The 24,626-nt window shown below is 46.2% G+C and overlaps 1 long non-coding RNA gene across 1 annotated transcript; it reads right to left on the minus strand.

Moving 5' to 3' along the window:
• Nucleotides 1–3,526: 3,526 nt before the first annotated feature.
• On the minus strand, nt 3,527–21,100 carry LOC142769300 (uncharacterized). The gene is made up of 2 exons (XR_012885757.1): nt 20,629–21,100; nt 3,527–4,910 (listed from the first exon to the last, which is right to left on the minus strand). It is a non-coding gene; the product is annotated as an uncharacterized LOC142769300 (long non-coding RNA).
• Nucleotides 21,101–24,626: the final 3,526 nt, after the last annotated feature.

Raw genomic sequence — 24,626 nt, forward strand, 5'->3', positions numbered from 1 at the left:
AACGGTCTCATTATGTACAAATATTTAGTAGCAAATAAAACAGGAATTCCGTCGAAACTGGTGAGCTGTTATGTTCTGAACTAAGACTGATTTTCGTTCTATTTCTTCATTTATGATAATCCTCGATCCTTAACCCCTATACAAGCAGGTCTGCATGCAGGTGGCTCTTCTTTACTTATACCTCACCAATCTTTTCAGAAAGCCGAGTCACTAGCTATTAAACTGTAAATAATTTGTCAGTACTTTACAAAAATTTTCACTAAACATGAAAAAATGAAGTACGTTATTTTCGCCTCTAACCAAAGGTGATACTTGAAACACGTTGTCTGCTTGTCGGAGAAACCTCCATAATAATGTAAACGCCTATACTTACCTCGCGCCCCGCCGCAGGGGTCTAGGGGCTAAGGTACTCGGTTGCTGACTCGCAGATCACGGGATCCAATGCCGGCTGCGGCAGCTGCATTTCTGATTGAGGCGGAAATGTTGTAGGCCCCTGTGCTCAGATTTGGGTGCCCGTTAAGAAACCCCTGATGGTCGAAATTTCCAAAGTTCTCCACTACGGCGTCTCTCATAATCATATGGTGATTTCGGGATGTTATACCCCACATATCAATCAATCCTACTTACATCGGCGTGACATTAGACCATTCATTCCAGTGGACGTCTCACGTAGACAATTGTTCTAGTAAGTGAGGTTTAGATGATTTACATTGTTTTGGTGTGGAATTTATTTTAGCGCACACATACTCCTATATTAAACTTGAACGTATTTCATTCTCACCTAACTTACTACATCAAATCATGGAGCTACGCATAAGCCTCATCTTGTTCGTTACTCATTTGCACAAAAGCGCTTTGTGAACCAATGCATCAGCGCCAAAAAGTGCACCACTGGCTGAATTTTTCACAAACGTTTATATAATGTCATCTAAAATGATTAGGTAATTTAAAAGCGCTTTATTGTTACGCGAAATTATAAATAATAACGCACCTCATCACTCATCAATTATATCGAAACCCAGAGGTAAAGCTCGGCTGTCAAAACAACATAATCTTATTCTGCCGATAGTGGAAATTCTCTACAGTCGTTGAACAAAACCCTATGTTTCTACTAGAACTTTAAACGGTATATCCACACTGAATAAATGCCTGCCAAATATGGTGCAGTCACTCGGAAATCTCTTTGCTTCAGGGAGTTAGTAGTTGCCATAATAATGTTGCTGAAATGTATGTATACGTCACATTATTCCTCGTTCATTTTTTTACATGAGTGTATTTGAATCGTGGATTTTTGTGTAATTATTGGTGTAATTATTGTACTCGCTAAGTAATCCACAACAAACCTTATCTATAACCAATCCTTAACTAGCCATATCGCTTACGGTTCCAGATTTTTTCATATTGTTTTTAAATAAATATAATCAAAAAATATTCGTCTTATTCAACTCTTTTCTAAACAATATTGTTTCTGGGTAGCTTTTAAATGTTAAGATAACTTTGCTACAATCAATGATCAACTTAACTGAATTAGGCTCACTACTTGTACACTACATAGTTCATGTTCACGCTAAAACGTGGACTGCAAGATTCTAGAAAATCTCGTACCCAATTTATAACGTACTGCTCAGTTATTACGCGCTACGCAATTCTTTTTTATGTTTCGCGTACACTAAAAAAAGGCGCAAAAAGATTACGGGGATGTTATATTAAATAACCTGAACAAACATGGGACTTTTCATTAAATATGTTTCGTCATAGATATTGTATTCTATTTGAATTATTGAATAAATAAGACTGGCCAGCTTTGCAGAGTACATATATCATACATTAAATATTCCAAACTTTAAAACTACTGCAAAGACTTTTGTGTAGCATTGCGCAATCCTGCTTTCTAACCTTTTCCTTCCTTTATGCCGGCAGAAACATCTTCGTGTTTCACAGCGCAACGCTACCATTACTACGGGCAAATCAACAGTCATACTTAATGCAGTGAAATGCAACTACGAAAGGCGACTGTGAAATTTGACACGATGAAATGACAAGTGCCCTCGATGATATTTCAGATTGTTGTGATGGACACGGCTGATCACCGACAAGCCCAGGATCGAGAGGGCATCAGTGAGTGGAAAACGGCGCACTCAAACGCACTTGTGGTCGATACATCAAGTTCTTTTGCACTCGCCGACGCCGGGATTTCTCACGAGCCAAACCAATGCCACCAAAATCAGTCACTCATTTAGTCACAGATTTCGTTGACATGGGCATTGTTCGCGAGAAAATCCATAAAGAAAACACGAACAGCGTCGGCTCACAGCTGTACTGCGCCGTTATGGCTAGCGCCAGTGTTTGTTTATTTTTTCAATAACTACATGTAAGTTAGCTGAAAGTAGCCTCGACAAATATTTCGCACCTTGTTTTTCTTTTTCTTCCAATGAGCGGCAAACAACTCGCTTATCGCGGCTCGAAAGCTCGTTTACACTGGAGCGCAACAGTTAATCATTTGAACATTGTTGTTCTACAGCACTCAGTGAGAATTTCAATAGCAGAGAGTGCCGAGTAAGCTGAAAGTCAGAGTGATTTCGTGAGCACGCACGCACGCACACACACACACACACACACACGCACACACAAACACACACACACACACACACAAACAAACAAACAAACTTGGGCACATGAGCTCCGCATTCCCGACTTTTTTTCTATAAAGGCATCCTCGATATTGCTACAATCTACTTTGAGGTGTTGTAATTATATGTGACCCACACAAAAATGCACTTTCCCGCCACGGTGGTCTAGTGGCTATGGTGCTCGGCTGCTGACCCGCAGGTCTCAAGATCGATTCCCAGCGGCGGCGGCTACATTTACGATGGAGGCGGAAATGCTGTAGGGCCGTGTACTCAGATTTGGGTGTACGTTAAAAAACCCTAGGAGGTCGCAATTTCCGGAGCCCTCCAATGCGGCGTCTCTCATAATCATGTTGTTTTGGGACGCTAAAGCCCACATATAAATTATTCAATCAGAAATGCACTTTAGAGGCAACCACATTACTTTTTGTACTCACTGGCAAGCCCGCCTCCTTTTTTTTTGGTTAAAAAGGTTTGCTCCGAAAGTACGCTCGCATGATTGGCGGCAGCCAACGCAAGTTCGTGCCGCATCGTGCTGTCTCTCTCACGTTCGTGCCTGTTAGCGCTGAATGTGTTGAGTTCATGACTCAGGGCACAACTAGTTGATCACACAGCAACCGACGGGGCATGTCGCTTGCAGTGGTGCAACACGCATTTTGAGATCTATATTGAATTTGTTCTCGGCTATAATACCCGTTGGTATGATTGGTATGACGTAGATCATGCGTGTGTCTCCACAGACATCTGCCCCAAATGCAATCTCACCTTCAAACGTTTCTGTCAGTGCTCTCGTAAGCATTGTTTATGGTTAACAGATGGCACCACTACTGCCAAAGAGTTACCGGTTGGCTTCTGTGCATCAGTGACAGGGTGTTCAAGATTCAACAATAAATCACGACTCAAAATCACGCAAGTGCTTTATTATAACATAGTCATCGAAACATAAGAGGTCCCGCGAGCAATATGGCACGACTAAGGTGCTATATGTACCAATAATACAGTCGTATCAATAGTCCAGGACGTACAACGCCATGACCAGATTTTACCCGGAAGCATTATTACAAGTATTTATAACACGTTTGATTCCCTCTTAGTGTTAATGCGTCTCAGTTTACTGAAATAAGCTTTAACACTACGAAAAGTTTCTCATTCGTGACATAACCTTCACGTTCGAGATTATCTGGGCTGAAATAGCCTTGCACGAAAAAAACATATTCCGGCATTACTTCCATCAACGGGTCTTGTAAAGTTTTTGACAACGTCCCCCTAGACTTCCTAATTTCTGCACTCTTTGTTTTGCGTTGGGTGCTTAATGGTCAAGCGAACCTTTTGCTTGAATGGCCATTGAAGAACGTCGTCGATCACTCCTTTGTGCAGCTGAATGTGAGGATGAAGGTAAACTTGTTGTTCCTTCTTTTCTAAATATACACCTGGGGACAGGTGATACCCAGATATGTATGCTCTTTTCTCCCGATAAAGACAAGACCCCTTCGACAAAGTGCTCTTTTTCAATGCTTTGAATCCTGCGACAAAATATTTTAGTCGCTTGACAGGAATTGTCGTTAATGCCAGTATCTTTTCTGTATTATTGACACTTGCAACAATCGTAGCAACAGTTTCAGCGCAGCCGTTACAGATTGTTTTTGTTGCATCCTTCGATTCTTTTTGAAGGGTTTCCTTTAGCGCACCACTTCCACCACTAATATATTTTGTTAGATCAGAACTAAGTAACTTTGCTGTGTCTTCATTTTTCCGTTCCAGTCTGAGCGCCGTGCTTTCCACGTTTTTAAGCGTTTCATGTAAATTACTCATAGTTTCTGCAAGCTGCTGTAGCTTTTCATTGTGGTCATTTAGTGTTTCGTGCAATGCTTCCACGAAGGATGCAACGCTGCCCAACGTGCTAGTCCTGCATTATATTTTTAGCAGTGTTTCTTTAACCATGCTCATGGAATGTGAAATTTCATTAGGTCGGTTACATTGAACTTGTGTAAGGTGGCTTAAAGTCTGTTTGATCTCACCTACTCGTAATTGTATATTTGCATTTAAAGCCACCATCAATGCTTTTGCGGTAGTGGTGTTGCTTTCCCGATTTCCGGACGCGACAGACATCATTTGATCTACTCACTCATTCTGCATGTGCGCGCGCACATTATCACAGCGTACGACCATAGAACACCTCGGACATGAAGTGGAGTGGTGGTTGCACTCTTTGCAAAAGTGTTCGTTCAGTTCTGATGCAGCCAAGACAACGTTGCACCCACGGTCTTGGTTCCAGCACTGCACCTGATGAAGAGAATGAACAAGATTTCGGACAATAATAATTAAGCAACGTTTAAAATGTCTATACTCTTCGAATGTCAATAGTGCATAAACTAAGATCTTGCCAGACCGTGTCTGTTATTTATAACACAGTCTACATAAGAAACCGAAAGAATTCCAGACTATCTTGCGTCATATAAATTGATTGATTGATTGATTGATTGATTTGTGGGGTTTAACGTCCTAAAACCACCACAAGATTATGCGAGACGCCGTAGTGTCTCCGGAAATTTCGACCACCTGGGGTTTTTAACGTGCACCCAAATTGCGTCATATAAAAGAGTTAAGGGTTCTAAAGTGAGCCAAGACTGACTCACTTGAGCTTTCTAGCAGCTCTTTAGAGTCACTCTGCTCAATGTATTCGCTATACAATCAGAAAAATAACGACAATATTTCTATATACATAAACAGTAGTAATTAAGAAGAGTAATCAGGTAGCGCAAAGCATCTTATTTAGGTTCAGTTTGGTAGCACTGAAGCATGGAATGCCCCATTGAACCAGCCAGAGCAAGCGAAACTGCTATGGGGAGTATTTAGAATGAATTCATGGATCTTCGCCCTGCCAGCAAGGGACGAAGGCACCTTTCAACAACACACGAGTCAATTCACAATTATCGACTGATTCATAAAAGAGGCAATGAAAAAGTATTTGTGTTGGAGCAATACTCTTTTCACACACCAAAAATACGACACTGGTTGCGAGTAGACGCTCGGTAAGCTAACCATACGTAAAGAGCAAATGAAAGTGCCGACGCGACTTCGCAGTTCCTGCACTATCCGCCTTGGCGTCAAGAGATTTTTCCGGCGTCTATTGGGCCCCAGGTAGTTCGTAATAGATAAAAAGGAAGTACAGCCGCATTGGATGAAGATTAGCACAAGTGGCTTGTGACCGGCACGGCAACATTTCGACATGAAGCGTTGATATTATCGAATATACCGATAGCTTGAGTTCCAAGCGCAATTCATTTTTGAAAGCTGTGGTGACAGGCGGAAAGCAATGACAGTTCTAGCAACGCTAAGTAAAAAAAGACGTAAAAAAGAACCCCTGCCTGCAGCAACGCTCGCGCATGATTATGCCAATAAGCAGCGAATAACCAATCATTGCATATGCAAACATTTCGCCTGCATCTGCTGCTTCGTAAAAGGCAATTTGCTTTGCATTCTTGCCATTAGCACGATCGGGAGTGACAGTGCCACGTGTGGCGATGTCGCTACTCCGACCACGAGTCTTCTATTGGACACGCACACTAATAATATCAAGTTTAAGGAAGCTTTGCTTCGAGAAAGGGGCCAAAATGGGAAAAGATTCATGACTTCACCACACGTGATCATGGCGGCAAATTGAAAACTGATACCTTTGATACTAATATACTCAACTACAAACTAGGCTACGCTATTGAAATCAACTACTATAAAGTTTTCTGAGTGCAATTTATCAGTCTAAACTTGTGTATCCTTGAAGTCTGATTCTTTTAAAATGAAAGTTTCGGGTGTCGCTAAGCTTTACCATCGCTGTCAACTCGAGTTCGCGGAAAATCATGGAGTAACAAATCGTTGCCACGTGATGACGCTGGAGATCGCGAAAATGTGTGGCTTCATGGCGTTCTCACAAGATATCGTCAAATGTCGGCCTATTATAGATGCAGTTCTAAACAAAGTGAGATTCAGAAATCTTGCAATGACTGCGATGCTTGAGGCAATGCAGGATCATGTTATATGCCAAAAGCTTCCAGAAGGGATCGCAGAGAATTCATTGATTGATTAAGAAGAAAAGAGGGGGCTTTAAATTTCGAGTCAGACGCGAATTCATACAGGACTGCGTGAGCCTTTTCTGTGTCCTGAACTTCATTAGGAATCGTTCAAAGCTAAAGAGACATAAATGAAAAAAGGGAACAACAAAAACGAAAAGCATATGTCCACTTTAAAAAAGACGTCACCGTCCAAAACAAACTCGTCGAAAATAATTATGTGTATGGTATCATGGCTACCTTTTAGAATGGAAGATGAAAAATTTCGGCAGATTCTAGTGCCTTGAGAATCAAGGTTATGCAAAGCTTGAAAAAGAAAGGTTACCGTTTTTTATTTTCTAATTGAAGCGAAAAGTTATGTTATATATATATATATGTATATATATATTGTTGCGGGTTCGCGGCTATGCAGCTATGCGGGCGGTGCGAAGAAGAAGACGACGACGTTTTTGGGCTGTTCGAAATACACAACGGCTGCCATCTTGACTGCTGGAGTACTTTTCTACTCTAAAGTAGTAAATACATTCGCAACATTTTGGTGGTGGCGCTGGGTACGACGCAAGACGGAACTTCGAAGCGGACGTGTTCTCGACTGCCCGACCATGGCAACAGAAACCAATTCTGCCGCTCCTGTTTCAGCCGCGACTCCGGCGCAGCCTGTACAGCCGGTCGTATTGACGCAACCGCGCGACCCTGGCAACTTCTGCGGCACCGACCATGTTGACGTTGACGACTGGATTCCGAAGTTCGAGCGGTTTGCAGCAGTGTACCGGTGGGACCCTACGATGATGCTCGCCAACGTTGGCTTCTATCTCTGCGGAACAGCTGGCGCGTGGTTCGAGGCTCATGAAGCGGACATAACCAGCTGGGATACTTGCAAACAGAAGCTTCGTGACCTGTTTGGTAAGGCCGTCGGACGCCAGCGGGCCGCTTCTAAAGAACTCTCTGGTCGGGCACAAACTACGACCGAATCATATGTCACCTACATCCTTGACGTTCTCGCCCTTTGCCATCGTGCCGACCCCAACATGTCCGAGGAAGACAAAGTAAGCCATTTACTTAAAGGCATTGCAGATGATGCTTTTAACATACTGGTTTCCAAAGACTGTTCCACCATTGATGACATCATCAAAGAGTGCCGCCGATTCGAAGAGCTGAAGAGTCGCCGGGTCGCCAAGAATTTCTTGCGACTTCCGAACACGGCCGCTACGTCATCTTGCGAGGACCTTCAGCCGCCATGCAGTCAACCACATAACAACGAAAGTGTGGTTCGCATCGTTCGTAGAGAAATCGAGGCCGCGTCTCCGTCTTTTCTGACCCGCCCATCTGATGATCGACCAACGATCTCGTTGATCCAACAGGTCGTGAGAGAGGAGCTGGCAAACGTTGGGCTGCAGCCTGTGTGTTCGTTGACGGAACCTCGGGTCAGTACCATAGCGCCTTCTCCTGCACCAGAAAGATTCCGCCGCTATCGTGATCCTGCTCAGTGGAGGACACAGGACGACAAGCCTATATGTTTTCATTGTCATGGTGTAGGACACATCTCCCGCTACTGTCGTTTCCGCACGTATCCACCTCGGTCGTTTCCTGGCTATCGACGTGACGACAACCACCGGCCCCTGCAGTACAGCGCTCGTGACGATGGACCGTACAATGGCACTCCTGCGACACCAGTCCGCCGGTCCAGCCGTTCGCCGTCCCCGCATGACCGTCGCTCCAGGTCACCTCAGCACCGCCGCTATTCGTCGCCCCACCCTAGTGGACGCCCTTCTTCGGAAAACTGAGCAATGCAGCTCCCGGAGGTGACGCTGCATTGGACTCCCGACCTGAAAACCCTCTGCTGACCTTGACTACGGACAAGAACCTGCTTGATGTAGAAGTGGATGGCCTTCCTGTTACTGCCCTTATTGACACCGGCGCACATATTTCAATTCTGAGCTCTGACCTCCGTGCACGATTAAACAAGGTCCTTACGCCGCCAGAGTCCCTATTTGTACGTGTCGCTAGTGGAGCGACCCCGGCTGTGCTCGGAATGTGCACCGCGCGTGTGAGATTCGCCGACCGCCAGACGTCCGTTCTATTCCATGTTCTCGCTCACTGTCCACATGACGTCATCCTTGGACTCGATTTTTTGTCCGACCACTCCGCTGTAATTGACTGCTCAGCCGGCGTCGTGCAACTTGACTTGCCTGCGGCCACCGAAGAGTCGAAGATGGTACAGAACAAGCTTTCGTGCGCTGAGTTTGTTCGCCTCCCACCCCAAGCCCTAACTTGTGTCACAGTTGAACCATATCCCAGTGTTCCGGATGGGGATTACGTGGTCTTTCCCTCTCCCGGTGTTTTATTGGCCCGCAACGTTTCCTCCCCGTACACCATATTAACTGTCACAGCGAACAAGACGTGCCTTCCTCTTCTGAACTTCGGACTCAGCCCTCAAATCCTACCACAAGGCATTGTTCTCGCCACTCTTTCACCGTCACACGAGTGCCAGATCTCATCAGTGTCACGTGAACTGGCCACAGTCGCCTCGCCGAACCTGCATAGCACCGACGCAGCCAAATCTACACGGCTCAACAATGTAACTAAGATGATTGCCTCAGACCTCTTGCCGTCTCAGGTCAAAGACCTCACTGATCTTCTCACGAGCTATTCGGACATATTTGACTTTGACGGTAGGCCCATAAGTCAAACATCGCAAGTCAAACATCGCATTAATACCGGTGATGCAGCTCCAATTCACAGGCGTCCCTATCGAGTGTCACCATCAGAACGCCAAGTTATCCAACAGGAGGTGAATAAGATGCTCACAAAAGGCATCATAGAGCCCTCATCGAGTCCGTGGGCGTCCCCTGTAGTCTTAGTTAAAAAGAAGGACAATACCTGGCGTTTCTGCGTGGACTATCGGCATTTAAACAAGGTCACCAAAAGGGATGTCTACCCGCTTCCTCGTATTGATGATGCCCTGGACTGCCTTCATGGCGCAACCTATTTTTCTTCGATAGACTTACGCTCCGGTTACTGGCAGATCGCCGTGGACGACCTCGACCGGGAGAAGACCGCCTTTGTAACGCCTGACGGTCTCTACCAATTCAAGGTAATGCCGTTTGGCTTGTGCAATGCGCCGGCAACGTTCGAGCGGATGATGGACACGCTTTTGCGCAGCTTTAAATGGTCTATCTGCCTGTGTTATCTGGACGACGTGATTGTGTTTGCCCCAACCTTTAAGTCTCACCTCGAGCGCCTTTCCTCAATTCTTTCAGTATTTCGAGAGGCTGGGCTCCAACTTAATTCCTCGAAATGCCATTTTGGGCATCGCCAAGTTACTATTCTAGGGCATCTCGTTGACTCCTCCGGCATCCGCCCCGATCCCGACAAAGTCCGAGCTGTCCTGGATTTTCCTGTACCGACTTGTGTCAAGGACGTTCGAAGTTTTGTGGGCCTATGCTCATATTTCCGACGATTTGTCAGAAACTTCGCAGAGGTCGCACGCCCCCTCACTGATCTTTTGAAGAAAGATGTACCATTTGAGTGGGGTCCTGATCAAGGCACGGCCTTTTCCCAGCTCATAACACTTCTGACCACGCCACCGATTCTCGCCCACTTCGACCCGTCTGCTCCAACCGAGGTCCGCACTGATGCTAGTGGCTACGGTATTGGCGCGGTTTTAGCCCAGCGTCAATCCGGTCACGATCGAGTTCTTGCGTATGCCAGCCGGCTCCTTTCTCCTGCCGAACGCAATTACTCTATTACGGAACGCGAGTGCCTGGCGCTTGTATGGGCAGTTGGTAAATTCCGCCCCTATTTATATGGCCGGCCTTTCACAGTTACCACTGACCATCACGCTCTATGCTGGCTTTCAGCCCTCAAAGATCCAACGGGGCGCCTTGCTCGTTGGGCTCTGCGCCTCCAGGAATTCACATACACAGTGGTTTACAAGTCTGGCCGTTTACACCAAGACGCCGACTGCCTCTCTCGGTACCCCGTTGACGCTCCAGATCTAGTAACCGACGACGCGTCCATCTGTATTTCCTCGCTCTCTGCTTTCGGCAACATAGGATGTGAGCAACGGCGTGACGCGTCCCTACGCGAGCTAATCGACCGCCTGAACACAGGCTGTACAGACAATTCGCTTCGCATGTTCGTTGTCATAGACGGCATTTTATACCGCCGCAACATGCACCATGTGGGAAACGAACTACTACTCGTAATACCCACTCATTTGCACTCGACCGTACTTCAGCAACTACATGATGTACCAACGGCTGGCCACCTTGGTGTTGCCAGAACGTACGACCGTGTCCGCCGACGCTTTTTCTGGCCCGGCCTCTACCGTTCTGTACAACGTTATGTTAGGTCTTGTGAGTCGTGCCAACGCCGCAAAAGGCCAGCGGTACACCCCGCCGGGCTCCTTCAACCGATCGACGTACCTGCCGAGCCTTTCTATCGTGTCGGCCTCGACCTGCTGGGCCCTTTCCCTCTTTCTACCGACGGTAACAGGTGGGTCGCCGTCGCCATAGATTACTCGACCCGTTTCGCAATTACGAGACCTCTTCCAAGCAGCTGCGCTACAGATGTCGCCGACTTTTTGATTCAAGACGTCATCTTACATCATGGTGCTCCTCGTCAACTGGTCACCGATCGCGGTCGCTACTTTTTATCTAAGGTAATTGACGATCTACTTCGTTCTTGTGCAACCAAGCACAAGCTTACGACGGCCTACCATCCTCAAACAAACGGCCTCACAGAACGTCTGAATCGCACACTCACTGACATGCTCGCCATGTACGTGTCGACGGATCATCGTGACTGGGACATTGCGCTACCCTTTGTCACTTTCGCTTACAATAGCTCACGCCACGACACTGCTGGATATTCTCCCTTTTACCTTTTGTATGGAAGAGACCCGACATTGCCGTTCGACACGCTTGTACCCAACCCTACCGACCTGTCCACAGCATATGCTCGCCGCGCTATTAGCACCGCGGAGAAAGCCCGTCAGATTGCCCACCAGCGCCTTTCGGACTCGCAGCTCCGTCAGAAACGTAGCTATGACAGCCACCATCGGGACGTCCACTTTAGTCCAGGTGACCTCGTTCTTCTGTGGACTCCGTCGCGACATGTTGGTCTGGCTGAAAAGCTTCTACCCAAGTATTCCGGACCTTATCGTGTGCTACGGCAGGTAACTGATGTTACCTATGAAATAGCACCTCTAAACCCTTCGATACCTTCCACATCTTCCGACATCGTCCACGTCGCTCGCCTCAAGCCGTACATCTCGTCCAACACCTGCTAACAAGCGCCGGGTCGGCGCTTTTCGCCGCCGGAGGTCGATGTTGCGGGTTCGCGGCTATGCAGCTATGCGGGCGGTGCGAAGAAGAAGACGACGACGTTTTTGGGCTGTTCGAAATACACAACGGCTGCCATCTTGACTGCTGGAGTACTTTTGTACTCTAAAGTAGTAAATACATTCGCAACAATATATTGCTACGATACTGAGGATGCGCGTGGAAGAAGAGGAGAACGAGGTTGGCACGAGCAGTGATCGGCCAGATCCCTGGACTCTCGCATTGATCATCTCCTGTAAATAAAGGCATTCATCGTACCGTAACAAGATTGGTGGAAGGTGCGGGGTACAGCGGAGCGATCCAAGCCCAACGATCACGGAAGCGCTACCTCAAGAACTACGCCGAAGCCGCCGACTGGCTGGTCTACCACCGCTCTCTATGGATCCGATTGCTGACGGCGACACCACGCACTCTTCGTCTGGCGCTGCGTGGCCCCGGCACATGGTACCACGGAGCTTCTCAGGGAGGGTCGGAGAAGACGTTGACGAATGGCTGAAACACTTCAACCGTGTGAGTAAATACAACTGTTGGGATGCGGCCTCCCGGTTGTCCAACGTCGGATTGTTTCTTCAAGGAACGGCGTTGGTGTGGTTTGAAAACCACGAAGAAACAATAATGACCTGGGAAGCGTTTGAGAAAGAAATAGCGAGCTGCTTCGGGGACCCATTGATGAAGAAGAAGCGCGCTGAGCAAACTTTGATGCAGCGTGCTCAAGTCCCCGGTGAAACATGCACAACGTACATTGAAGAGATTTTGAAATTGTGCAAGTCTGTAGACCCACGCATGAAAGAAGACGACAAGGTAGGGCATCTTCTCAAAGGGGTTGCTGAGGATGTCTACAATTTCCTCATCGGCAAGGACACCTTGGCGTCTGTAGCGGACGTAATACAACACTGCCGCACGTTTGAGACACTGAAGGCTAGGCGCATCACTCCCAAATTCGGTAGACTTGCCAACGTCACCACCGTTGCAAGTGTCGACGTCCCTCCAACATCCCCCTGTGATCTTGCCTCAATGATCAGGCAAATCGTACGCGAAGAACTTGGACGACGTGATGCTGTCAACCCGCCGAGAGCACCTGCTATCAACACCTCCCCGCCATACGACGCAATGTGTGCTGCCGTTGATGCCACGCTATATGATGTGCCCCAATCAAGAGCACCAGAGCCCCCAACCGACAACTTACATCATCGCCGTGGTTTCCAGAACGCCTCCCGCCAACCACCTACAATGGTGTCTTCGTGGGACGATCATGGGCACATGGCCCCTCGTGGAAGGTTTCGCGACGTGCGTGAGGCCCCTGTGTGCTATAACTGCGGTTTCCGTGGACATGTGGCTCGATTCTGTGGTCAAAGGCGTCGCCCCCAGCAACGCTACTACGAGGGACCATCACCTTCCTCTCGACAAAACCGCTGGCGCGGTGGTATGCGTTCAATGCGGGACGTGTACGACGGGGACGGTTTCCAGCAAACGACCCACAGTGATACGCATGTAGGACGCAATTTCCACCGGAATTTACGCAACGACTCGCCTTCCTCCGTGCGAAGCTTGACGCCCCCCACAACACGCCGGTTCCGTTCCCCATCTCCTGGTCGACGCGTCACCTCCCCGCCTCCGGGAAACTAGGTGGTGCGGCCAATGGAGGTGAGGTAGCCGAACATTTGTCACTACATCCGCCTATGCCTCCACCCGTTTTTATGACTCAAAATAGGGTCCCCGTGCTTATTGATGGACTTCCTACGATGGCTTTGATAGATACTGGAGCAGCTGTTTCAGTAATGAGTCTTAACTTCAAATTGCGGCTAGGGCATAAAGTGATGTTTCGCTGGGACAGTTGTGCATCATTTCGTGCAGTGAGCGGGGAGACATTGTGCCCGATCGGTGTGTGTGTTGTTAGTGTCACTTTGGGTGACAAGGTCTTCGAGGCTGAATTCGCCGTCCTGACCAGCTCCACCCATGACATCATCTTGGGCATCGATTTTCTACGCGAGTGCGGGGCTACTGTAGATTGCGGTGCTGGCGAGATTATGCTATCGGCATTTACTGACGATCCTAGGTGTTGTCAAGGATCTATCACCGTCATTGAGGATGTTGTCTTGCCGCCCAACTCAATGAAGACCGTACGCGTTGACGCCTCTGCCTCGGACGCCGGAAAGTTTGATGTTCTTGTGGAGCCCATTCCTCTTAATTGCGCCAAGAAAAATGTGCTCATTCCACATTGTGTTCTGTCGATCAGTGATGGGCGATCGGCCTTATGGGTGTCGAACTATTCAAATGAACCTGTTATGCTACCCGGCGGAATGCGACTCGCCCGCTTCGAACAAAATGTGACTAGTTTCATTGCATCTTTAAGTGACGAGAAAGTAGATCCTATTTCTGCAACGTACCATACAGAAGCCAACTTTCTGAGTATGGTAAACAAGTCGCTAACATCAGAAAAACGTCAAGCTTTGGTCGAAGTCCTTGCGAAGCACGCTACTATATTTGACTTTGCGCAGAAAGAAGAGCAAATAAGTGTACCCGAGTGGCGTACTCGCCATGGGATTGACACAGGATCTGCTCACCCTATCCGGCAGAAACCATACCGTGTCTCATCTGCGGAGCGCAAGGTCATTACTCAACAGGTAGAAGAGATGTTAAAGAAAAGGGTTATTCAAGAGTCGTGTAGCCCTTGGGCTGCCCCTGTGATTCTTGTCCGAAAGAAGGATGGTACATGGCGATTCTGCGTGGATTACAGACGGCTCAACTCTGTTACTAAAAAGGATGTCTACCCGCTTCCCAGGATTGATGATGTCATCGATTGTTTACATTCGGCATCGTACTTCTCATCCGTGGATTTGAGATCTGGTTATTGGCAAATACCCATGCACCCGAATGACAAAGAGAAAACGGCCTTCATAACTCCAGATGGTCTATTTGAATTCAATGTAATGCCGTTTGGCCTATGCAACGCTCCAGCCACGTTTGAGCGCTTCATGGACTCTGTGTTACGTGGACTAAAGTGGGAAGTTTGTCTTTGCTACCTGGATGACATTATAATATTTGGCCGTACATTCGATGAACACAACCATCGTCTAGACATTGTTCTCACCTGCCTTGAGAGAGCTAAGCTCACCCTGAACTCTAAGAAGTGTCACTTTGGCAGCCGCGAGACTCTCGTTCTCGGTCACCTGGTGGACAAGCATGGCGTTCGACCCGACCCCCAGAAAGTCGCAGCAGTCAGCAGCTTCAAACAACCTCAGTCGGTACGAGAGTTGCGAAGCTTTTTGGGCCTATGCTCGTACTTCCGTCGCTTCGTGCCCAGGTTCGCCGACCTCGCTTACCCTTTGACGTCCCTACTCAACAAGAACGCTCCTTTTCGGTGGTCAGCGGAATGCGAGTCGTCTTTTTCGCAACTCAAGTTTGCTCTTACGTCAGGGCCCGTACTTCGCCACTATGACCCATCTGCTGCCCCAGAAGTTCATACCGACGCCAGTGGTGTAGGTATTGGCGCCGTATTGGTCCAACGCCATGGAGCTGCTGAACACGTCGTTGCCTATGCCAGTCGCTGTTTAAGTAAGCCGGAGCGAAACTATACTGTCACAGAGTAGGAATGTCTCGCGGTCATATTCGCCGTGCACAAGTTTCGCCCTTATATCTATGGCCGCCGATTCTCGATTGTCACGGACCACCATTCTTTGTGTTGGCTCACTGGACTACGGGACCCATCTGGTCGTCTTGCTCGTTGGGCATTACGATTGCAAGAACACGACTTTGAAGTCTGCTACAAGAGTGGTCGTCGTCATGCCGACGCTGATTGCCTTTCACGACTTCCCCTTCCGACAACCGAGTGTGACGCTGACAACTTTGATGAATATTTGGCTGTAGTGGATACTCCGTTCCCCGACCTAACAACTTTTCGAGCAGAGCAACGCAATGACAACAGTCTCGCTTCTTTCTTTGTTTCCGGAACGAACGGTCAACGTGGTTTCGTCGTAAAGGATGGCGTTCTCTACAAAAAGAATTATTCCGGCGTAGGCCCTCGCCTACTTCTAGTTGTGCCTACAAGTCTTCGGCAACACGTACTTCGAGCAATGCACGACGACCCAACATCTGGCCATATGGGTTTTTCTAGGACATTTTATCGCACGCAAGAACGCTTCTTCTGGCCGAAGATGCGTAAAAGTGTGACTGCATACGTTGCGAGCTGTGAGCAATGTCAACGCCACAAGCGTCCTACAACTCCACCAGCCGGACTACTTCATCCCATAGCACCCCCGAGTTCACCATTTGACGTCGTAGGTGTCGACCTGCTCGGCCCTTTTCCGCGATCAACGAACGGCAACCGATGGATTATTGTGGGCGTTGACCACCTCACACGTTACGCCGAAACTGCGGCGATTCCTGCGGCAACGGCCACTCAAGTTTCACAGTTCATGCTGTCACACGTTATATTACGCCATGGATCCCCCCGTGTCATCATCAGTGATCGCGGGCGGCAATTTGTTGCCGATGTAGTTGAAGACCTCCTCCGTTTTGCTTCGTGCCATTTTCGTCAGACTACCCCGTATCACCCGCAGGCTAATGGTTTGACGGAACGAACAAATAGGACTCTCGTCAACATGATTTCCATGTATGTTGATTCTGGACACAAAACATGGGACGCGATTTTGCCATTTATAACTTTCGCCTACAACACTGCACAGCACGAAACAACGAGGTACAGTCCATTTTATCTGCTCTACGCACGCCAACCCCGCACAGCTCTTGACACTATTCTTCCTTTTTCCGAGACTGATCAACCTACTCTCGCCGAAACCATTTGCCGCGCAGAAGAGGCCCGGCGCATCGCCTGTCTTCGAACTTTCGTCTCACAGAAACGCTCCAAAAACCGTTACGACAGAAGTCACCGGCACGTATGGTTTGAGAAAGGGGATTTGGTGTGGCTTTGGACGCCGCTTCGCAAGCGCGGCCTCTGCCAAAAGTTTCTGGCCAACTACACCGGTCCGTTTGTTGTCTTGGAACGTCTAAGCGATGTCACGTACGTGATATCTCAGCTGTTGTCAACTGGACGCCGCTCAAGCAAGACCAACGTCGTTCATGTTGCCCGTTTAAAACGCTATCATCAACGAAGCCTAACTCGCCCGGTGGGCATCGTCTGCAAAGGGAGAATTGCTACGATACTGAGGATGCGCGTGGAAGAAGAGGAGAACGAGGTTGGCACGAGCAGTGATCGGCCAGATCCCTGGACTCTCGCATTGATTATCTCCTGTAAATAAAGGCATTCATCGTACCGTAACAATATATATATATATGTATATATATATATATATATATATATATATATATATATATATATATATATATATATATATATATATATATATATATCACCAGTATCAACTGGTGATATATGTTTATATCACCAGTTGCGAAACTTTTGCACAACAATGCCAACAGAAACATGAGTAATACAAAAACCAGAAGCGGTTTCTGCTTATATAATTATCTTCCCTTGATGCTCCTATAGATTAATACCAACTGTATGCTTTCAATATTACTTTGCGCTCCCCCCGTACTCCTCCACTGTAATACCATGTGGCTTTTGTGGGTATGGGTATGTGGGTATATAGCACTGTTGATTCTGGGAGGACCATTGTTGGAATGAACACATACATAAACTAGTAGCAGACCCAAGTAGATGCACTAGATGCATGTACTGACTATTTCCTTTATTACCCCTTTGGCTAAAGAAAGTGTTGTGCGCTTTTCTACTCCAGGCTAAGTTATTGTGTCTTGTGTTGGAGAACAACCACCGTACAGTAACTTAGTACTACGACTAATCGAAGGATACTACGGTCACGCACAAAATTTTAGCACACGTCCATATTTTCTAAACATTTATTACAAGCACACCAAATATAATACTACAAGTTACTTTTTTGCATAAAAATTCACAAACTATAGCCTATGTATGATTCTTCTCGGTGTGTTGAGTACTGCCTCCGTGCACCTGGCATAGGAACGCCGAAAACTAGTACCGCCTATCGTCAGCAACGTACTGACTGAAATAGCAAGTCTCCTCAATAAACTTGGAATTGTATTTGACCTAAATAAAAAAAATTTCAAAAATTCATTAAAGGAAGTTTTTCATAATTGCATTGAATATGTTTAATGTATTATTTCGATTAGTTATTACTGTATGTTTTCTAATTGTTAACTGTATAGTTTCAATGCTATGCTGGCTTCAGAAATGTATATTGCTAAAAATGTTTTTTTTTATCTCACCTATTCAACTTATTGTGATAGGATGTTTTTCTGTAATGGTATTTTGTCTTTTATTGTGCATATTGTTGTTATATTTTTTCCTATTTGAAATGTTTATTTGTCTGATTATACTTTGCTGATTCTTAGTCTGTGTAAAAATTGTTTAGTCTGCGTCTAAGTTCTGTGCCAGACTATTTCGGAGCGACAGCCTGTGTCACGCTTACCAGCCTTTTGCTTTTGCTTTGTTTTTCTTATATACAGGAAAAAAAATAAATTTACCTCAAACCACAATAAATAAATAAATAAATAAATAAGCTGATATGAAACGCTGGTGGTTGAGTTAGCTATAGCGACTCTTTAGGCCGACAGAAAGAGTGAAACACATTTACCACGAATGTGTTCGATGGCGGCCTCCAACACGACTCTTGACCTATCGCCGTCAGAGAAATACGTCAACGAAATAAACTCAACCAGACGGAGCAGAAAAAAAAAGGTGCGAAGAAAATTCTTTCGCTGCTGTTGGTTGAACCTACGACCTCTCAGTCTACGACAACGGCTGGCGTGCGTTTGAACCAAACCGCCAGCACTAAGGCCATGAAGGAGGCAACACGACCACACCCTCTTTCTTACAGTGCCCTTGTTGGCAGCGTGCTGTTTACGTCCGTAAACAGAAGAATTGGTACGCGTGATTTCCGCAATGGGCTCAGGCAACACACCTTGGCAACTACCATACAATTAGGCACATTTTGAAAACTAATTTCTCGAACGTTTTCACACACTGTGTGGAGGCGCCTGAAAGCCAAACTTCCCCGCCCATTATAATTACCAACTTCAAAATATACTTATCGGACACTCGCCTGGCAGACACGCCGCGTTCCGCGGTAACCTTGTTAGAAATGCCAGCCTGCCTAGAGAAAACAAGATGCGCGTTGCGTTTCTGTTCGCCTTTTAGGAGAATTTGAAGGAGTGCATACCAAGTACGAGTGTTGATTACCTGCGTAGTGCAGCCATCTTTGCGAGAGATTCACTATATGTAGGGTGCAGGCATGTATTGACAACTTTATTTAATACAAACTATGATCTTAGGGGTATTCGTCGGAATGGTCATTCGCCGTTAGGTGTGAACGTAGGTGGGTCGACATCAAGTGGTGCGCCCATCCCCCCGGCCCCACCTCAACCAACTACTTCTGTGAGACATGTTTTACTTTCATATTCTAACCCTTTATATTATGTAGGGATGATCAGTCACGTTTTTTTTTCACTAGCTGTCGTGGCGTCACACATGGTAGCAGCTGGAAATATTTTTTATTTTCTTAAAAAATATAGAACAAATTCTGCAGTGCCGGTAAAATAACAAAAATGACGTCCTCTATGTATCGCTTGCCGTTAGGTAATATTATTATGTATTCAACATTGACGTCCTAAAATCACCTGATGATTATTAGAGACGCCGTACTCGAATGCTCCGGGATTGAAGACCGCCTGGTCTCCTTTAACACGCACGTATGTCTAAATAAACCAGCTTCTATACTTTTCGTTTGGTTTTCGTTTGGGTTGTATGTTCTCTTTAAAACACAAGACTAAGATAGACTATAAGCACACTTACTTAAATATGACGCTGGAATAGCGACAAGAGGCATTGCATACTTCAAGGCCGTGGGGCTCTTACTTCTTGGATATCCTCGACAGCTGCGATGCACGCAGCCTCGACGAAGAAAAACGAGAGAGTGAGTTAAATGTATCAAACGCCACAACGATATAGCAAAATCATCTAAATACGCACTATTCAGCCTTTCCCACTTACAACACACGTCACTGACACTATTTGACAGCACTCATCTATGTTTAACAAATTATCCAAGAGAAGCCATTCCGTGTTCTCATATCAAAAGAATACGCTGAAGAATCCAGTAGAATTGCTTTTGGCTTATCTTGCACACCACAATGTTCCCGACACACCCACCTTAACCCATCTTGTTTGCCGAACCACCGCCACCGACCGGTCGAAGATCGTTAGGCAGAGGCTGCCTTATATTTAGTTATTTGCCGTGACAACAACAATGTGGCACAAAACGCATTCCATAAAAGCGTGCCCACCTTAAAAAAAGTATTTGACTTAGCTACTGCGCAGTACTATTCGGGGTATTGGCCCGGAAAAAAGAGTTCTAGCTTTCAATATAAGTAGAAGACGTTAAATGTAGGGGGTGGACATCAAACACAAAGCCAAATCACAATCTTCAGCCAAATGCTCTTTCTTGTACTGATCGGTCGCCCGCTGCTTCAGAAAATCACGGTTTCGCAAGGCAAACATCACCACAAAAACCCTCGCGGAAAAAAATATACCATATTTCCTTCCGTTTCAGCAGGTTGTGCACCGGACACTCCTTCCAATCGACGTCTTCTGCCAGGATTGTTCACCATCGATAGGGCAGCTATGCCGTTCGTCAGTGCTGCACTGTTCGTAGCGATTCTTGCAGAAGATGTGTCGGCAAGGTAGAATTGCGGTCAGTTGGGTTACCAGCCCACACGCTTCGCAAATTCTGTTCCGTGGAATCGGTTCCACAAAATTCAATTCTCTCCGGTCCAACTCGTTAAAAATACCGACCAAAGTGTACCGATGGCTGGTAATTGACATGGCGAATAGTATAGCGGCCTGCTATCGCCGTCGCTTCAGCTCCCTCACTGGGAATTAGGAACGTCGTCAGAATGCCTACCCGCGTTTCCATGACGACTATCGCACTGATAGTGCCTCGACACGTCTTTCGGCCACGAAGGAGCGCACGCTTCTCTGGTGAACAGAAAGGGTATGTAAGCACTTACTTGACATAACAGTGGTCGAAAAGGAAGGGTGGTCAAACGATCGCAAAAAGCAAAACACCGAGCCTCTCGAGTTCTCTTGCATGAGTAGGTAGGTGGCTGAACGAGTTGCTGGGCCCAAAAATGCGCGTTGCAAGCCTACGGTGCCCTGTAAATGACAGTGATTGTCGATTTTATTTTTTCAAGACGATAATCTTTCTTGGAGACCTTCGACGCAAAAATTTTGCTCTGTTTGTCTGTCTGTCCTTTCGTCTGTTTGTCCATCTTTAACAGTACCGGGAATTTAAATGGCACCAGCGGATACCCCAAAAGGCCGGCCTCATCCACAGCGCCCACCAATGTTGCTCAAGCTCCAGCGCTCATATTAGTGCGATTGTCCATTAAAAAGCAATTACCGCGCATAACTTAGGCACTATAACAACACGTAAATATTCTGTAGGTGCGTCTTTTTTTAAAAGTTCTTCATGTTTTCGCTTGTTTGTAGAGGCTGCCGGCTATAGCAGGAAAAACTTGCTTCGAAATGGTACTGCAATAAATTACAATGTATTCAAGCGACTTTCAGCCACGACAAAGCACACGCTTCTCTCGTCTAATGAAAATGCCAGTACGCATGCAAACAGTTAAATAAAAGATAAACGCTGCCGTGTGTCACAAGAAACTCTCACGTAAATAATACCCTAGATATTTTTGAAGTCACGAGATTGAATACTACATGGTGTAAAACGGACCCGCTGCATTGGCGTCGTTATATATTTCGTCATATTTGGGAATTACGCAGTGATGTTTGTACACTCATCGATTTCCAGCCATAGGGGTCACAGTAAATAAACGCTGGAGGCTCGTTTGCGTAGTTTTGACTGTATGCAAGTTGAAAATAAACACCACGGGGCCGCAATTTGCGAAGCCCTTCACAGTGGTGCTTCTTTCACAACCATACCGTTGTTTCAGAACATAATCGCAACAATCACTAATGCTATATCGGGCATTTCAAAACGTAGAAAAAAACATTTAAAAGCAATAAATTTGCACGCTAAGAATAAATCCGAAAGAAACTTCAATTAGAACACCTAGGACGTAGTGAACTGGTCCTTTCATAGCAATTGCTAGCTCAACAATGTTCTTCACATGAATTGTCGCTTGAGGACGACTGCGATCTCCAGTGGACTTAATGCAGCCAGCGCTGTGTGAGCTAATGGTACTTATCGCATTTACCTAGCTTTCTACGAACCATAGGTTTGCAACTTTTCAATGCTAAGCAATTATTTGCGTTCTGCAGACACTTTGGCCGCTGCTATCCATCTAAATATTTGCATATAGTCTTGGTAGGCAGCGGCCATGTACTACACCAGGATGACCAATCCTCCTCTGCCGAGGAAGTGCATTACTTGCAGGTGGTCGTCAGTGAGGCAGCACCCCAGGCCTTTTCATTTTTCATTTTTCATTAGGCGATTTTCTTATCACGCGTTTTAAATAAATATACGTGAGGTATGGTCCAGCATCTGCATTCGAACTGATTTTTGTTATTCCATGCTATGCTGCTCCGACATCTCTGAGCAAGTTTTCTTTTGCACTCTTTTAGTACATATAGTATTTTTTTCTGCTCCGAAGACAATTAAGCCTGCTCAAAGCACCATTTTTTTTCTGCTCAAGAATGTTCTCGAAAAAGCAAAATGTCCCTTCCATTAGCACTGTAGAACACCACCTGACCGCCCATAAACTCTCACCTTCATCTGACTTTTGCAGCTCGCGTGGGCTTGTTTTGTAAACTGTATGAAAGAAGAAAAACACCTCGCCTGTTTTCGAAGTTCTGACCTTGTGATTTAGAGGCTTACAAAGAGGGTTCGGCTTAAATTGAGCACGACGCACCGAGCGCTGCAAACAAAATTCTAAGTGTAACATTAAGAGGCAAGAAGACGGCATAGCGAGTCAGGGCATAAACCGCGGATCAAGGATATCATAGTTGAAATTAAGAAGAAATCGACATGGGCCAGGCACGTAGCACGTAGGCAGAATAACCATTAGGGTAACTAATGGATTCCAAGAGAAGGCAAACACGCGAAGGGGAGGCAGAAAGTTAGGTTGGACGATGGGCTACGGGAAGCACAAGGCCGATCATGGGAGAGGCCTTTGCCCTGCAATGGGTGTAGGCAGGCTGATGATAATGGTGAGGATCTATCTATCTATCTATCTATCTATCTATCTATCTATCTATCTATCTATCTATCTATCTATCTATCAATTAGACCGCCAATGACTTTCAGCTCTTTCGAGGATGGGATCTACACCAAAATTGGTATGGCCTAACGTTACCCTAAGACAAGCATGAGTGACTAGTCATAACAAGTAAATCATGACATGTTTATTATGAATGCCATGAGTTACATGTCATGATTTGGCTGCTTTCGCAGTGGTTTCGTTCACATGACATATTACAAGACTGGTATGACATATGACAAACTGCGTTGCGAACAAAGTGACAGGCCGTAACGTGGAAATCATGATATGCATGTCATGTAAATCATGACTACACGAGATACGCTCATGGTGCGCCGTGGTCGTTTCACTAGCTTCACGTATGCTATATGTGGTATTAGGTGACGTGAATTGATGGCGAAGGGAATAGTGCGAATATGTTAATCAAGACGCGTACCATGTAAGAACATGACTACAACCCACGCTCATGATGCGCTCTCGGCTGTTTCGCTAGCTTCATATAATACCAAATTTCGTATTACGGGACGTGAATGGACTACGAAGATGACACATACAAGTATAATATTCATCATGTGCGCGTTATGTATTACCATGTAGCAAATTTGGTATTGTGTGACGTGAATAAACAACGAACAGAATTACCAGGCGCTAACATCATAATAAAGACATGGAAGCCACGTGCGACAAAATATGCATGCCTACCACTACTAGGGCTGCTATTGCAAACGTTAGTAGTGCCTTCGTTACGCGGCTATATACAACATACTTGCATTCTATCTACATACCTGAGTGTGCATAACTTTGCTGCTTTTGTCTATTGTAAACTAAATGCTTGCGCCCTTACTTTGTGCTGATTTCAAAGTGACATATCAACCTTCCTCATTCGTACTTCACTTATAATCAATTCGCAATGTACGTGGCATCTGCCAATTATTAGCTGTTGGAGAGCCACGGCACTTACACTTAGCCAGTTGCATGCGCCGTGTACGATTATTTGTGCAGCGGTGACTGCACACATTATGATGCCACTCTCCAACGAAAAAACTATAGCAACGCCGGTACTGCAGCTGTATCTACTAGAAAAAGTACTCACCTAATCCGGCTATATTTGACGTATCATGGCGCTTGCTTTCCTGCTGTTTCTCGGTGATTCTATTCGAAGAGCTCTTGAAATTAAAATGTGATTGTTAGCATAAGTGCTTTTATAGTTGTCCGTCTCTTGCGTCCCAAATATCTCCAGGATCTCTTATCTGTTTTTTTGTAGTCTTGTGAATGCAATATGCCATACGTAAAGTGAAGTCAAAATAGGC

The sequence above is a fragment of the Rhipicephalus microplus genome, chromosome 8 (genome assembly GCF_043290135.1).
Source record: "Rhipicephalus microplus isolate Deutch F79 chromosome 8, USDA_Rmic, whole genome shotgun sequence".
Classification (NCBI taxonomy): Eukaryota; Metazoa; Arthropoda; class Arachnida; order Ixodida; family Ixodidae; genus Rhipicephalus; species Rhipicephalus microplus.